Below are 17,937 nucleotides of genomic sequence, written 5' to 3' on the forward strand. Positions count from 1 at the left end.
CCATCATCACTCCTCCATGAATGAGGGCCATAGACTCCCAGTACAGCACTGCCAGGACCATAGTCATCACCACTCCTCCATGAATGAGAGCCATAGGCTCCCAGTACAGCACTGCCAGGACCATAGTCATCATTACTCCTCCACGAATGAGGGCCATAGACTCCCAGTACTGCACTGCCATGACCATAGTCATCATTACTCCTCCATGAATGAGGGCCATAGACTCCCAGTACAGCACTGCCAGGACCATAGCCATCATTACTCCTCCATGAATGAAGGCCATAGACCCCCAGTACTGCACTGCCAGGACCATAGTCATCATTACTCCTCCATGAATGAGGACCATAGACTCCCAGTACTGCACTGCCAGGACCATAGCCATCATTACTCCTCCATGAATGAGGACCATAGACTCCCAGTACTGCACTGCCAGGACCATAGTCATCCCTACTCCTCCATGAATGGGGACCATAGACTCCCAGTACAGCACTGCCAGGACCATAGTCATCATTACTCCTCCATGAATGAGGGCCATAGGCTCCCAGTGCTGCACTGCCAGGACCATAGCCATCATCACTCCTCCATGAATGAGGACCATAGACTCCCAGTACAGCACTGCCAGGACCATAGTTATCCCTACTCCTCCATGAATGAGGACCATAGACTCCCAGTACAGCACTGCCAGGACCATAGTCATCATTACTCCTCCATGAATGAGGACCATAGGCTCCCAGTACAGCACTGCCAGGACCATAGTCATCCCTACTCCTCCATGAATGAGGGCCATAGGCTCCCAGTACTGCACTGCCAGGACCATAGTCATCATTCCTCCTCCATGAATGAGGACCATAGACTCCCAGTACAGCACTGGTAGCACCATAGTCATCATTACTCCTCCATGAATGAGGACCATAGACTCCCAGTACAGCACTGCCAGGACCATAGTCATCATTACTCCTCCATGAATGAGGGCCATAGGCTCCCAGTACTGCACTGCCAGGACCATAGTCATCATTACTCCTCCATGAATGAGGACCATAGACCCCCAGCACTGCACTGCCAGGACCATAGTCATTATTCCTCCTCCATGAATGAGGGCTATAGACTCCCAGTACAGCACTGCCAGGACCATAGCCATCATTACTCCTCCATGACTGAGGGCTATAGACTCCCAGTACAGCACTGCCAGGACCATAGTAATCATTACTCCTCCATGAATGAGGGCTATAGACTCCCAGTACAGCACTGCCAGGACCATAGTAATCATTACTCCTCCATGACTGAGGACCATAGACTCCCAGCACTGCACTGCCAGGACCATAGCCATCATTACTCCTCCATGAATGAGGGCCATAGACTCCCAGTACAGCACTGCCAGGACCATAGTCATCACTACTCCTCCATGACTGAGGACCATAGACTCCCAGTACTACACTACCAGGACCATAGTCATCATTCCTCCTCCATGAATGAGGGCCATAGACTCCCAGTACTGCACTGGTAGCACCATAGCTATCATTACTCCTCCATGAATGAGGGCCATAGACTCCCAGTACAGCACTGCCAGGACCATAGTCATCCCTACTCCTCCATGAATGAGGACTATAGACTCCCAGGACTATAGTCATCATTACCCCTCCATGAATGAGGACCATAGACTACTAGTACAGCACTGGTAGCACCATAGCCATCATTATTCCTCCATGAATGAGGACCATAGGCTCCCAGTACTGCACTGCCAGGACCATAGTCATCATTACCCCTCCATGAATGAGGACCATAGACTCCCAGTACTGCACTGCCAGGACCATAGCCATCATCACTCCTCCATGAATGAGGACCATAGACTCCCAGTACAGCACTGCCAGGACCATAGTCATCATTACTCCTCTATGAATGAGGACCATAGACTCATAGTCATCATTACTCCTCCACGAATGAGGGCCATAGACTCCCAGTACTGCACTGCCATGACCATAGTCATCATTACTCCTCCATGAATGAGGGCCATAGACTCCCAGTACAGCACTGCCAGGACCATAGCCATCATTACTCCTCCATGAATGAAGGCCATAGACCCCCAGTACTGCACTGCCAGGACCATAGTCATCATTACTCCTCCATGAATGAGGACCATAGACTCCCAGTACTGCACTGCCAGGACCATAGTCATCATTACTCCTCCATGAATGAGGGCTATAGGCTCCCAGTACTGCACTGCCAGGACCATAGTCATCATTACTCCTCCATGAATGAGGACCATAGACTCCCAGTACTGCACTGCCAGGACCATAGCCATCATTACTCCTCCATGAATGAGGACCATAGGCTCCCAGTACAGCACTGCCAGGACCATAGTCATCATTACTCCTCCACGAATGAGGGCCATAGACTCCCAGTGCTGCACTGCCAGGACCATAGCCATCATCACTCCTCCATGAATGAGGGCCATAGACTCCCAGTACAGCACTGCCAGGACCATAGTCATCACCACTCCTCCATGAATGAGAGCCATAGGCTCCCAGTACAGCACTGCCAGGACCATAGTCATCATTACTCCTCCACGAATGAGGGCCATAGACTCCCAGTACTGCACTGCCAGGACCATAGCCATCATTACTCCTCCATGAATGAAGGCCATAGACCCCCAGTACTGCACTGCCAGGACCATAGCTATCATTACTCCTCCATGAATGAGGACCATAGACTCCCAGTACTGCACTGCCAGGACCATAGCCATCATTACTCCTCCATGAATGAGGACCATAGACTCCCAGTACTGCACTGCCAGGACCATAGCCATCATTACTCCTCCATGAATGAGGACCATAGACTCCCAGTGCTGCACTGGTAGCACCATAGTCATCATTACTCCTCTATGAATGAGGACCATAGACTCCCACTACTGCACTGCCAGGACCATAGTCATCATAACTCCTCCATGAATGAGGGCCATAGACTCCCAGTACTGCACTGCCAGGACCATAGTCATCATTACTCCTCCATGAATGAGGACCATAGACTCCCAGTACAGCACTGCCAGGACCATAGTCATCACCACTCCTCCATGAATGAGAGCCATAGACCCCCAGTACAGCACTGCCAGGACCATAGTCATCCCTACTCCTCCATGAATGAGGGCCATAGACCCCCAGTACAGCACTGCCAGGACCATAGTCATCCCTACTCCTCCATGAATGGGGGCCATAGACCCCCAGTACAGCACTGCCAGGACCATAGTCATCATTACTCCTCCATGAATGAGGGCCATAGACTCCCAGTACTGCACTGCCAGGACCATAGTCATCCCTACTCCTCCATGAATGAGGGCCATAGACCCCCAGTACAGCACTGCCAGGACCATAGTCATCATTACTCCTCCACGAATGAGGGCCATAGACTCCCAGTACTGCACTGCCAGGACCATAGTCATCCCTACTCCTCCATGAATGAGGGCTATAGACTCCCAGTACAGCACTGCCAGGACCATAGTCATCCCTACTCCTCCATGAATGAGGGCTATAGACTCCCAGTACTGCACTGCCAGGACCATAGTCATCCCTACTCCTCCATGAATGAGGGCTATAGACTCCCAGTACTGCACTGCCAGGACCATAGTCATCATTACTCCTCCATGAATGAGGGCCATAGACCCCCAGTACAGCACTGCCAGGACCATAGTAATCACTACTCCTCCACGAATGAGGGCCATAGGCTCCCAGTACAGCACTGCCAGGACCATAGTCATCCCTACTCCTCCATGAATGAGGGCCATAGACTCCCAGTACTGCACTGCCAGGACCATAGTCATCATTACTCCTCCATGAATGAGGGCTATAGACTCCCAGTACAGCACTGCCAGGACCATAGTCATCCCTACTCCTCCATGAATGAGGGCTATAGACTCCCAGTACTGCACTGCCAGGACCATAGTCATCCCTACTCCTCCATGAATGAGGGCTATAGACTCCCAGTACTGCACTGCCAGGACCATAGTCATCCCTACTCCTCCATGAATGAGGGCTATAGACTCCCAGTACTGCACTGCCAGGACCATAGTCATCCCTACTCCTCCATGAATGAGGGCTATAGACTCCCAGTACTGCACTGCCAGGACCATAGTCATCATTCCTCCTCCATGAATGAGGACCATAGACTCCCAGTACAGCACTGGTAGCACCATAGTCATCATTACTCCTCCATGAATGAGGACCATAGACTCCCAGTACAGCACTGCCAGGACCATAGTCATCATTACTCCTCCATGAATGAGGGCCATAGGCTCCCAGTACTGCACTGCCAGGACCATAGTCATCATTCCTCCTCCATGAATGAGGGCTATAGGCTCCCAGTACAGCACTGCCAGGACCATAGTCATCATTACTCCTCCATGAATGAGGGCCATAGACTCCCAGTACTGCACTGCCAGGACCATAGTCATCACTACTCCTCCAAGAATGAGGGCCATAGACTCCCAGCACTGCACTGCCAGGACCATAGTCATCACCACTCCTCCATGAATGAGAGCCATAGGCTCCCAGTACAGCACTGCCAGGACCATAGTCATCATTACTCCTCCACGAATGAGGACCATAGACTCCCAGTACTGCACTGCCAGGACCATAGCCATCATTACTCCTCCATGAATGAGGGCCATAGACTCCCAGTACTGCACTGCCAGGACCATAGCCATCATTACTCCTCCATGAATGAGGACCATAGACTCCCAGTACAGCACTGCCAGGACCATAGTCATCATTACTCCTCCATGAATGAGGGCCATAGACTCCCAGTACAGCACTGCCAGGACCATAGTCATCACCACTCCTCCATGAATGAGAGCCATAGGCTCCCAGTACAGCACTGCCAGGACCATAGTCATCATTACTCCTCCACGAATGAGGGCCATAGACTCCCAGTACTGCACTGCCATGACCATAGTCATCATTACTCCTCCATGAATGAGGGCCATAGACTCCCAGTACAGCACTGCCAGGACCATAGCCATCATTACTCCTCCATGAATGAAGGCCATAGACCCCCAGTACTGCACTGCCAGGACCATAGTCATCATTACTCCTCCATGAATGAGGACCATAGACTCCCAGAACTGCACTGCCAGGACCATAGTCATCATTACTCCTCCATGAATGAGGGCTATAGGCTCCCAGTACTGCACTGCCAGGACCATAGTCATCATTACTCCTCCATGAATGAGGACCATAGACTACCAGTACTGCACTGCCAGGACCATAGCCATCATTACTCCTCCATGAATGAGGACCATAGGCTCCCAGTACAGCACTGCCAGGACCATAGTCATCATTACTCCTCCAAGAATGAGGGCCATAGACTCCCAGTGCTGCACTGCCAGGACCATAGCCATCATCACTCCTCCATGAATGAGGGCCATAGACTCCCAGTACAGCACTGCCAGGACCATAGTCATCATTACTCCTCCACGAATGAGGGCCATAGACTCCCAGTACTGCACTGCCAGGACCATAGCCATCATTACTCCTCCATGAATGAAGGCCATAGACCCCCAGTACTGCACTGCCAGGACCATAGTCATCATTACTCCTCCATGAATGAGGGCCATAGGCTCCCAGTACTACACTACCAGGACCATAGTCATCATTACTCCTCCATGAATGAGGACCATAGACTCCCAGTACTGCACTGCCAGGACCATAGCTATCATTACTCCTCCATGAATGAGGACCATAGACTCCCAGTACTGCACTGCCAGGACCATAGCCATCATTACTCCTCCATGAATGAGGACCATAGACTCCCAGTACTGCACTGCCAGGACCATAGCCATCATTACTCCTCCATGAATGAGGACCATAGACTCCCAGTGCTGCACTGGTAGCACCATAGTCATCATTACTCCTCCATGAATGAGGACCATAGACTCCCAGTACTGCACTGCCAGGACCATAGTCATCATTACTCCTCCATGAATGAGGGCCATAGACTCCCAGTACTGCACTGCCAGGACCATAGTCATCATTACTCCTCCATGAATGAGGACCATAGACTCCCAGTACTGCACTGCCAGGACCATAGTCATCCCTACTCCTCCATGAATGAGGACCATAGACTCCCAGTACTGCACTGCCAGGACCATAGTCATCATAACTCCTCCATGAATGAGGGCCATAGACTCCCAGTACTGCACTGCCAGGACCATAGTCATCATTACTCCTCCATGAATGAGGACCATAGACTCCCAGTACAGCACTGCCAGGACCATAGTCATCACCACTCCTCCATGAATGAGAGCCATAGACCCCCAGTACAGCACTGCCAGGACCATAGTCATCCCTACTCCTCCATGAATGAGGGCCATAGACCCCCAGTACAGCACTGCCAGGACCATAGTCATCCCTACTCCTCCATGAATGAGGGCCATAGACCCCCAGTACAGCACTGCCAGGACCATAGTCATCATTACTCCTCCATGAATGAGGGCCATAGACTCCCAGTACTGCACTGCCAGGACCATAGTCATCCCTACTCCTCCATGAATGAGGACCATAGACTCCCAGTACTGCACTGCCAGGACCATAGCCATCATTACTCCTCCATGAATGAGGACCATAGACTCCCAGTGCTGCACTGGTAGCACCATAGTCATCATTACTCCTCCATGAATGAGGACCATAGACTCCCAGTACTGCACTGCCAGGACCATAGTCATCATTACTCCTCCATGAATGAGGGCCATAGACTCCCAGTACTGCACTGCCAGGACCATAGTCATCATTACTCCTCCATGAATGAGGACCATAGACTCCCAGTACTGCACTGCCAGGACCATAGTCATCCCTACTCCTCCATGAATGAGGACCATAGACTCCCAGTACTGCACTGCCAGGACCATAGTCATCATAACTCCTCCATGAATGAGGGCCATAGACTCCCAGTACTGCACTGCCAGGACCATAGTCATCATTACTCCTCCATGAATGAGGACCATAGACTCCCAGTACAGCACTGCCAGGACCATAGTCATCACCACTCCTCCATGAATGAGAGCCATAGACCCCCAGTACAGCACTGCCAGGACCATAGTCATCCCTACTCCTCCATGAATGAGGGCCATAGACCCCCAGTACAGCACTGCCAGGACCATAGTCATCCCTACTCCTCCATGAATGAGGGCCATAGACCCCCAGTACAGCACTGCCAGGACCATAGTCATCATTACTCCTCCATGAATGAGGGCCATAGACTCCCAGTACTGCACTGCCAGGACCATAGTCATCCCTACTCCTCCATGAATGAGGGCCATAGACCCCCAGTACAGCACTGCCAGGACCATAGTCATCATTACTCCTCCACGAATGAGGGCCATAGACTCCCAGTACTGCACTGCCAGGACCATAGTCATCCCTACTCCTCCATGAATGAGGGCTATAGACTCCCAGTACATCACTGCCAGGACCATAGTCATCCCTACTCCTCCATGAATGAGGGCTATAGACTCCCAGTACAGCACTGCCAGGACCATAGTCATCCCTACTCCTCCATGAATGAGGGCTATAGACTCCCAGTACTGCACTGCCAGGACCATAGTCATCCCTACTCCTCCATGAATGAGGGCTATAGACTCCCAGTACTGCACTGCCAGGACCATAGTCATCATTACTCCTCCATGAATGAGGGCCATAGACTCCCAGTACAGCACTGCCAGGACCATAGTCATCATTACTCCTCCATGAATGAGGGCCATAGGCTCCCAGTACTGCACTGCCAGGACCATAGTCATCATTACTCCTCCATGAGTGAGGACCATAGACTCCCAGTACAGCACTGCCAGGACCATAGTCATCATTACTCCTCCATGAATGAGGGCCATAGGCTCCCAGTACTGCACTGCCAGGACCATAGTCATCATTCCTCCTCCATGAATGAGGGCTATAGGCTCCCAGTACAGCACTGCCAGGACCATAGTCATCATTACTCCTCCACGAATGAGGACCATAGACTCCCAGTACTGCACTGCCAGGACCATAGTCATCACTACTCCTCCAAGAATGAGGGCCATAGACTCCCAGCACTGCACTGCCAGGACCATAGTCATCACCACTCCTCCATGAATGAGAGCCATAGGCTCCCAGTACAGCACTGCCAGGACCATAGTCATCATTACTCCTCCACGAATGAGGGATATAGACTCCCAGTACTGCACTGCCATGACCATAGTCATCATTACTCCTCCATGAATGAGGGCCATAGACTCCCAGTACAGCACTGCCAGGACCATAGCCATCATTACTCCTCCATGAATGAAGGCCATAGACCCCCAGTACTGCACTGCCAGGACCATAGTCATCATTACTCCTCCATGAATGAGGACCATAGACTCCCAGTACTGCACTGCCAGGACCATAGTCATCATTACTCCTCCATGAATGAGGGCTATAGGCTCCCAGTACTGCACTGCCAGGACCATAGTCATCATTACTCCTCCATGAATGAGGGCTATAGGCTCCCAGTACTGCACTGCCAGGACCATAGTCATCATTACTCCTCCATGAATGAGGACCATAGACTCCCAGTACTGCACTGCCAGGACCATAGCCATCATTACTCCTCCATGAATGAGGACCATAGGCTCCCAGTACAGCACTGCCAGGACCATAGTCATCATTACTCCTCCACGAATGAGGGCCATAGACTCCCAGTGCTGCACTGCCAGGACCATAGCCATCATCACTCCTCCATGAATGAGGGCCATAGACTCCCAGTACAGCACTGCCAGGACCATAGTCATCACCACTCCTCCATGAATGAGAGCCATAGGCTCCCAGTACAGCACTGCCAGGACCATAGTCATCATTACTCCTCCACGAATGAGGGCCATAGACTCCCAGTACTGCACTGCCATGACCATAGTCATCATTACTCCTCCATGAATGAGGGCCATAGACTCCCAGTACAGCACTGCCAGGACCATAGCCATCATTACTCCTCCATGAATGAAGGCCATAGACCCCCAGTACTGCACTGCCAGGACCATAGTCATCATTACTCCTCCATGAATGAGGACCATAGACTCCCAGTACAGCACTGCCAGGACCATAGTCATCCCTACTCCTCCATGAATGAGGACTATAGACTCCCAGGACTATAGTCATCATTACCCCTCCATGAATGAGGACCATAGACTACCAGTACAGCACTGGTAGCACCATAGCCATCGTTACTCCTCCATGAATGAGGACCATAGACTCCCAGTACTGCACTGCCAGGACCATAGTCATCCCTACTCCTCCATGAATGGGGACCATAGACTCCCAGTACAGCACTGCCAGGACCATAGTCATCATTACTCCTCCATGAATGAGGGCCATAGGCTCCCAGTGCTGCACTGCCAGGACCATAGCCATCATCACTCCTCCATGAATGAGGACCATAGACTCCCAGTACAGCACTGCCAGGACCATAGTTATCCCTACTCCTCCATGAATGAGGACCATAGACTCCCAGTACAGCACTGCCAGGACCATAGTCATCATTACTCCTCCATGAATGAGGACCATAGGCTCCCAGTACAGCACTGCCAGGACCATAGTCATCCCTACTCCTCCATGAATGAGGGCCATAGGCTCCCAGTACTGCACTGCCAGGACCATAGTCATCATTCCTCCTCCATGAATGAGGACCATAGACTCCCAGTACAGCACTGGTAGCACCATAGTCATCATTACTCCTCCATGAATGAGGACCATAGACTCCCAGTACAGCACTGCCAGGACCATAGTCATCATTACTCCTCCATGAATGAGGGCCATAGGCTCCCAGTACTGCACTGCCAGGACCATAGTCATCATTACTCCTCCATGAATGAGGACCATAGACCCCCAGCACTGCACTGCCAGGACCATAGTCATCATTCCTCCTCCATGAATGAGGGCTATAGACTCCCAGTACAGCACTGCCAGGACCATAGCCATCATTACTCCTCCATGACTGAGGGCTATAGACTCCCAGTACAGCACTGCCAGGACCATAGTAATCATTACTCCTCCATGAATGAGGGCTATAGACTCCCAGTACAGCACTGCCAGGACCATAGTAATCATTACTCCTCCATGACTGAGGACCATAGACTCCCAGCACTGCACTGCCAGGACCATAGCCATCATTACTCCTCCATGAATGAGGGCCATAGACTCCCAGTACAGCACTGCCAGGACCATAGTCATCACTACTCCTCCATGACTGAGGACCATAGACTCCCAGTACTACACTACCAGGACCATAGTCATCATTCCTCCTCCATGAATGAGGGCCATAGACTCCCAGTACTGCACTGGTAGCACCATAGCTATCATTACTCCTCCATGAATGAGGGCCATAGACTCCCAGTACAGCACTGCCAGGACCATAGTCATCCCTACTCCTCCATGAATGAGGACTATAGACTCCCAGGACTATAGTCATCATTACCCCTCCATGAATGAGGACCATAGACTACTAGTACAGCACTGGTAGCACCATAGCCATCATTACTCCTCCATGAATGAGGACCATAGGCTCCCAGTACTGCACTGCCAGGACCATAGTCATCATTACCCCTCCATGAATGAGGACCATAGACTCCCAGTACTGCACTGCCAGGACCATAGCCATCATCACTCCTCCATGAATGAGGACCATAGACTCCCAGTACAGCACTGCCAGGACCATAGTCATCATTACTCCTCTATGAATGAGGACCATAGACTCATAGTCATCATTACTCCTCCACGAATGAGGGCCATAGACTCCCAGTACTGCACTGCCATGACCATAGTCATCATTACTCCTCCATGAATGAGGGCCATAGACTCCCAGTACAGCACTGCCAGGACCATAGCCATCATTACTCCTCCATGAATGAAGGCCATAGACCCCCAGTACTGCACTGCCAGGACCATAGTCATCATTACTCCTCCATGAATGAGGACCATAGACTCCCAGTACTGCACTGCCAGGACCATAGTCATCATTACTCCTCCATGAATGAGGGCTATAGGCTCCCAGTACTGCACTGCCAGGACCATAGTCATCATTACTCCTCCATGAATGAGGACCATAGACTCCCAGTACTGCACTGCCAGGACCATAGCCATCATTACTCCTCCATGAATGAGGACCATAGGCTCCCAGTACAGCACTGCCAGGACCATAGTCATCATTACTCCTCCACGAATGAGGGCCATAGACTCCCAGTGCTGCACTGCCAGGACCATAGCCATCATCACTCCTCCATGAATGAGGGCCATAGACTCCCAGTACAGCACTGCCAGGACCATAGTCATCACCACTCCTCCATGAATGAGAGCCATAGGCTCCCAGTACAGCACTGCCAGGACCATAGTCATCATTACTCCTCCACGAATGAGGGCCATAGACTCCCAGTACTGCACTGCCAGGACCATAGCCATCATTACTCCTCCATGAATGAAGGCCATAGACCCCCAGTACTGCACTGCCAGGACCATAGCTATCATTACTCCTCCATGAATGAGGACCATAGACTCCCAGTACTGCACTGCCAGGACCATAGCCATCATTACTCCTCCATGAATGAGGACCATAGACTCCCAGTACTGCACTGCCAGGACCATAGCCATCATTACTCCTCCATGAATGAGGACCATAGACTCCCAGTGCTGCACTGGTAGCACCATAGTCATCATTACTCCTCCATGAATGAGGACCATAGACTCCCAGTACTGCACTGCCAGGACCATAGTCATCATTACTCCTCCATGAATGAGGGCCATAGACTCCCAGTACTGCACTGCCAGGACCATAGTCATCATTACTCCTCCATGAATGAGGACCATAGACTCCCAGTACTGCACTGCCAGGACCATAGTCATCCCTACTCCTCCATGAATGAGGACCATAGACTCCCAGTACTGCACTGCCAGGACCATAGTCATCATTACTCCTCCATGAATGAGGACCATAGACTCCCAGTACAGCACTGCCAGGACCATAGTCATCACCACTCCTCCATGAATGAGAGCCATAGACCCCCAGTACAGCACTGCCAGGACCATAGTCATCCCTACTCCTCCATGAATGAGGGCCATAGACCCCCAGTACAGCACTGCCAGGACCATAGTCATCCCTACTCCTCCATGAATGAGGGCCATAGACCCCCAGTACAGCACTGCCAGGACCATAGTCATCATTACTCCTCCATGAATGAGGGCCATAGACTCCCAGTACTGCACTGCCAGGACCATAGTCATCCCTACTCCTCCATGAATGAGGGCCATAGACCCCCAGTACAGCACTGCCAGGACCATAGTCATCATTACTCCTCCATGAATGAGGGCCATAGGCTCCCAGTACTGCACTGCCAGGACCATAGTCATCATTCCTCCTCCATGAATGAGGGCTATAGGCTCCCAGTACAGCACTGCCAGGACCATAGTCATCATTACTCCTCCATGAATGAGGGCCATAGACTCCCAGTACTGCACTGCCAGGACCATAGTCATCACTACTCCTCCAAGAATGAGGGCCATAGACTCCCAGCACTGCACTGCCAGGACCATAGTCATCACCACTCCTCCATGAATGAGAGCCATAGGCTCCCAGTACAGCACTGCCAGGACCATAGTCATCATTACTCCTCCACGAATGAGGACCATAGACTCCCAGTACTGCACTGCCAGGACCATAGCCATCATTACTCCTCCATGAATGAGGGCCATAGACTCCCAGTACTGCACTGCCAGGACCATAGCCATCATTACTCCTCCATGAATGAGGACCATAGACTCCCAGTACAGCACTGCCAGGACCATAGTCATCATTACTCCTCCATGAATGAGGGCCATAGACTCCCAGTACAGCACTGCCAGGACCATAGTCATCACCACTCCTCCATGAATGAGAGCCATAGGCTCCCAGTACAGCACTGCCAGGACCATAGTCATCATTACTCCTCCACGAATGAGGGCCATAGACTCCCAGTACTGCACTGCCATGACCATAGTCATCATTACTCCTCCATGAATGAGGGCCATAGACTCCCAGTACTGCACTGCCATGACCATAGTCATCATTACTCCTCCATGAATGAGAGCCATAGACCCCCAGTACAGCACTGCCAGGACCATAGTCATCCCTACTCCTCCATGAATGAGGGCCATAGACCCCCAGTACAGCACTGCCAGGACCATAGTCATCCCTACTCCTCCATGAATGAGGGCCATAGACCCCCAGTACAGCACTGCCAGGACCATAGTCATCATTACTCCTCCATGAATGAGGGCCATAGACTCCCAGTACTGCACTGCCAGGACCATAGTCATCCCTACTCCTCCATGAATGAGGGCCATAGACCCCCAGTACAGCACTGCCAGGACCATAGTCATCATTACTCCTTCACGAATGAGGGCCATAGACTCCCAGTACAGCACTGCCAGGACCATAGTCATCATTACTCCTCCATGAATGAGGGCTATAGACTCCCAGTACAGCACTGCCAGGACCATAGTCATCATTACTCCTTCACGAATGAGGGCCATAGATCCCCAGTACAGCACTGCTAGGACCATAGTCATCCCTACTCCTCCATGAATGAGGGCTATAGACTCCCAGTACTGCACTGCCAGGACCATAGTCATCCCTACTCCTCCATGAATGAGGGCTATAGACTCCCAGTACTGCACTGCCAGGACCATAGTCATCATTACTCCTCCATGAATGAGGGCCATAGACTCCCAGTACAGCACTGCCAGGACCATAGTCATCATTACTCCTCCATGAATGAGGGCCATAGGCTCCCAGTACTGCACTGCCAGGACCATAGTCATCATTACTCCTCCATGAGTGAGGACCATAGACTCCCAGTACAGCACTGCCAGGACCATAGCCATCATTACTCCTCCATGAATGAGGGCCATAGGCTCCCAGCACTGCACTGCCAGGACCATAGTCATCCCTACTCCTCCATGAATGAGGGCTATAGACTCCCAGTACTGCACTGCCAGGACCATAGTCATCATTACTCCTCCATGAATGAGGGCCATAGACTCCCAGTACAGCACTGCCAGGACCATAGTCATCATTACTCCTCCATGAATGAGGGCCATAGGCTCCCAGTACTGCACTGCCAGGACCATAGCCATCATTACTCCTCCATGAGTGAGGACCATAGACTCCCAGTACAGCACTGCCAGGACCATAGCCATCATTACTCCTCCATGAGTGAGGACCATAGACTCCCAGTACAGCACTGCCAGGACCATAGCCATCATTACTCCTCCATGAGTGAGGACCATAGACTCCCAGTACAGCACTGCCAGGACCATAGCCATCATTACTCCTCCATGAATGAGGGCCATAGACCCCCAGCACTGCACTGACAGGACCATAGTCATCACTACTCCTCCATGAATGAGGACCATAGACCCCCAGTACAGCACTGCCAGGACCATAGTCATCATTACTCCTCCACGAATGAGGACCATAGATTCCTAGTACAGCACTGCCAGGACCATAGTCATCATTACTCCTCCATGAATGAGGGCCATAGACTCCCAGCACTGCACTGGTAGCACCATAGTCATCATTACTCCCATATGAACACTGACCATATGCAGGAGCAGACGCTGTCCTCACCGGGGAGAGCGGCAGGCAGTCATATCCACCGGAGACACCGGCCAGGCTCCGTTACCAGAGGCAGTAATGCTTCCTGTTATCACCTCATTCACCCATTGGATGGCATCAAAAGGCGCTCGTCCAATCAGCATGGTCCCTTCAGTTGCGCTCGTATGTCACTGCGCCGTTTGCGGACATCTTTAGTCAGGGAAACGGTCTCGATTCCTAACAACGACTAAACAAACTAAGGACAGAGACATAACAGTTCTCCAGAATATTGTCCTCCGAGCTCAGCAAGCAAGCGACATCATAAAAATCACATCCCTCTTGCGTCAGAAGGTTTGGCTGTGCCCTAATCAAAAATGGACGATGGTAAGCGACTTTAACGGGTTTAAGCAGACGCCATATTTAATAAGGCATATTCGCTGCCACCAATAATATTGCTACGAACTAGTGCGGCCCCTTAGCGGCGTCATGTGACTTGCAGGAGTTCTGATTGGATACAGTTCCGTGACGCTCTGCTCGTTGCCAGGGGCGGCCCAGGACGGTGCCTGCCTGTAGAACCGGTGGATTTGCTCGTACCCCGGCTCCTGGGAGCGCGCACACTCAGAGCTCATGTTCCGGTAAAATTCAAAGAGCTTCGTGCCCGCGGCGGGAGGAGGCGGCTCCGGGGCAGCAGGTAATGCAGCGGACTGTAGTGCGGGGCACCGGGGGCTGAGAGCAGCTTGTGTGACACATCACAGGCTCCCGTCTGCTGAGCAGCTCTACGTGTCCGCTCCCGGGGCGCTGCGACCTGCCGCTAGACTGGCTCCTCATACCCGCTCTCCAGCCCAGCGAGGATGGTGGCAGTGCCCGACTGGAGGTCACACGGTGGCTGCTGACTCCTGCTACAAGTGGCAGCCGAGCAGATCGTCCAATCCTGTCGTGTCTGGGCGATCCTACCACTGTATACAGGACTGGGGTATACACTGTGCACTCCCACTGTATACAGGACTGGGGTATACACTGTGCACTCCCACTGTATACAGGACTGGGGTATACACTGTGCACTCCCACTGTATACAGGACTGGGGTATACACTGTGCACTCCCACTGTATACAGGACTGGGGTATACACTGTGCACTCCCACTGTATACAGGACTGGGGTATACACTGTGCACTCCCACTGTATACAGGACTGGGGTATACACTGTGCACTCCCACTGTATACAGGACTGGGGTATACAGTCATGGCCAAAAGTTTTGAGAATGCTACAAATATTAATTTTTACAAAGTCTACTGCTTAAGTTTTTCTAATGGCAATTTGCATATACTCCAGAATGTCATAAAGAGTGATCAGCTTAACAGCAATTACTTGCAAAGTCAATATTGGCTAAGAAAATGAACTTTAACCCCCAAAACACATTTCAACATCATTGCATTCCTGCCTTAAAAGGAGCAGCTAACATTGTTTTAGTGATTGTTCCATTAACACAGGTGTAGGTGTTGATGAGGACAGGGCTGGCGATCAATCAGTCATGATTAAGTAAGGCTATGTTCACACTAGAAAAATGATTTTTCTTAAGAAATTTCTTAAGAGTGCACCTGTGTTAAAAAACGCACCAAAAATGCACCTGCGTTTTTGCCGCGTTTTCGGTGCGTTTTTGGTGCGTTTTCGGTGCGTTTTTGGTGCGTTTTTACCGCTGGTTGCTCCCTGCATTATTGTGCCAATTATCTATGGCAAAAAACGCAGTTAGCTGCAGAAAAGAAGTGACATGCTCATTCTTTTTCTTAAGAAAATCTACTGAAAGAATTTTCTTAAGAAAAAAACGCAGTGTGTGCACAGCTAATTTTTTTTGCCATAGGTTTTGCTGGGGAATGTCTGCAGAAAGGTTACAAGAATTTCTCAAGAAATTTCTGCAGCAAAAACGGACCCAAAACACAGGTAAAAAAAGCAGTGTGTGAACATAGCCTTAGAATGACACCACTGGACACTTTAAAAGGAGGCTGGTGCTTGGTATCATTGTTTCTCTTCAGTTAACCATGGTTATCTCTAAAGTAACACCTGTAGCCATCATTGCTCTGCACACAAATGGCCTAACAGGGAAGAGTATCGCAGCTACAAAGATTGCACCTCAGTCAACAATCTATCGCATCATCAAGAACTTCAAGGAGAGAGCTTCCATTGTTGCCAAAAAGGCTCCAGGACACCCAAGAAGGACCAGCAAATGCCAGGACCGTATCTTAAAACTGTTTCAGCTGCGGGATCGGACTACCAGCAGTGCCGAGCTAGCTCAGCAATGGCAGCAGGCTGGTGTGAGTGCTTCTGCACGCACTGTGAGGCGGAGACTATTTGAGCAAGGCCTGGTTTCAAGGAGGGCAGCAAAGAAGCCACTTCTCTCCAGAAAAAACATCAGGGACCGACTGATATTCTGCAAAAGGTACAGGGAGTGGACTGCTGAGGACTGGGGTAAAGTCATTTTCTCAGATGAATCCCCTTTTCGATTGTTTGGGACATCTGGAAAACAGCTTATTAGGAGAAGAAGAGGTGAGCGCTACCACCAGACTTGTCTCATGCCAACTGTTAAGCATCCTGAAACGATTCATGTGTGGGGTTGCTTCTCAGCCAAGGGAATCGGCTCACTCAGTCTTCCTAAAAACACAGCCATGAATAAAGAATGGTACCAGAATGTCCTCCAAGAGCAACTTCTCCCAACTGTCCAAGAGCAGTTTGGCGCCCAACAATGCCTTTTCCAGCATGATGGAGCACCTTGCCATAAAGCAAAGGTGATCACTAAATGGCTCATGGAACAAAACATAGAGATTTTGGGTCCATGGCCTGGAAACTCCCCAGATCTTAATCCCATTGAGAACTTGTGGACAATCATCAAGAGACAGGTGGACAAACAAAAACCAACAAATTCTGGCAAAATGCAAGCATTGCTTATGCAAGAGTGGACAGCTGTCAGTCAGGATTTGGTCCAGAAGTTGATTGAGAGCATGCCAGGGAGAATTGCAGAGGTCCTGAAGAAGGGTCAACACTGCAAATATTGACTTGCTGCATTAACTCATTCTAACTGTCAATATAACCTTTTGGTACTCATAATATGATTGCAATTATATTTCTGTATGTGATGTAAACATCAGACAAACACAATTAAAAACCAGAGGGCAACAGATCATGTGAAAATATTTTGGTGTCATTCTCAAAACTTTTGGCCATTACTGTACACTGTGAGCTACCACTGTATACAGGACTGGGGTATATACTGTGCACTACAACCGTATACAGGACTGGGGTATATACTGTGCACTACCACTGTATACA

General features: G+C 50.7%; 2 protein-coding genes across 5 annotated transcripts in view; one reads left to right on the top strand and one right to left on the bottom strand.

Annotated features, from left to right (window-relative positions):
- TMEM60 (transmembrane protein 60) overlaps positions 1-14,887 on the bottom strand; it is a 31,746-nt gene extending 16,859 nt beyond the window's left edge. Inside the window, exon 1 of one of the 2 annotated variants that reach the window (XM_075345202.1) lies at positions 14,622-14,887. The gene's annotated coding sequence lies outside the window, so the exon portion shown is untranslated. The remainder of the gene's footprint in view (positions 1-14,621) is intronic. The other variant, XM_075345203.1, reaches the window with a different exon arrangement.
- The window catches only part of PHTF2 (putative homeodomain transcription factor 2), a 194,161-nt gene continuing 191,042 nt past the window's right edge, over positions 14,819-17,937 (top strand). For 2 of the 3 annotated variants that reach the window (XM_075345198.1, XM_075345201.1), the window contains exon 1: positions 15,142-15,307. The gene's annotated coding sequence lies outside the window, so the exon portion shown is untranslated. Of the gene's footprint in view, positions 15,001-15,141; positions 15,308-17,937 lie in introns of those variants that run through there. The other variant, XM_075345200.1, reaches the window with a different exon arrangement.

The sequence above is a fragment of the Anomaloglossus baeobatrachus genome, chromosome 4 (genome assembly GCF_048569485.1).
Source record: "Anomaloglossus baeobatrachus isolate aAnoBae1 chromosome 4, aAnoBae1.hap1, whole genome shotgun sequence".
Classification (NCBI taxonomy): Eukaryota; Metazoa; Chordata; class Amphibia; order Anura; family Aromobatidae; genus Anomaloglossus; species Anomaloglossus baeobatrachus.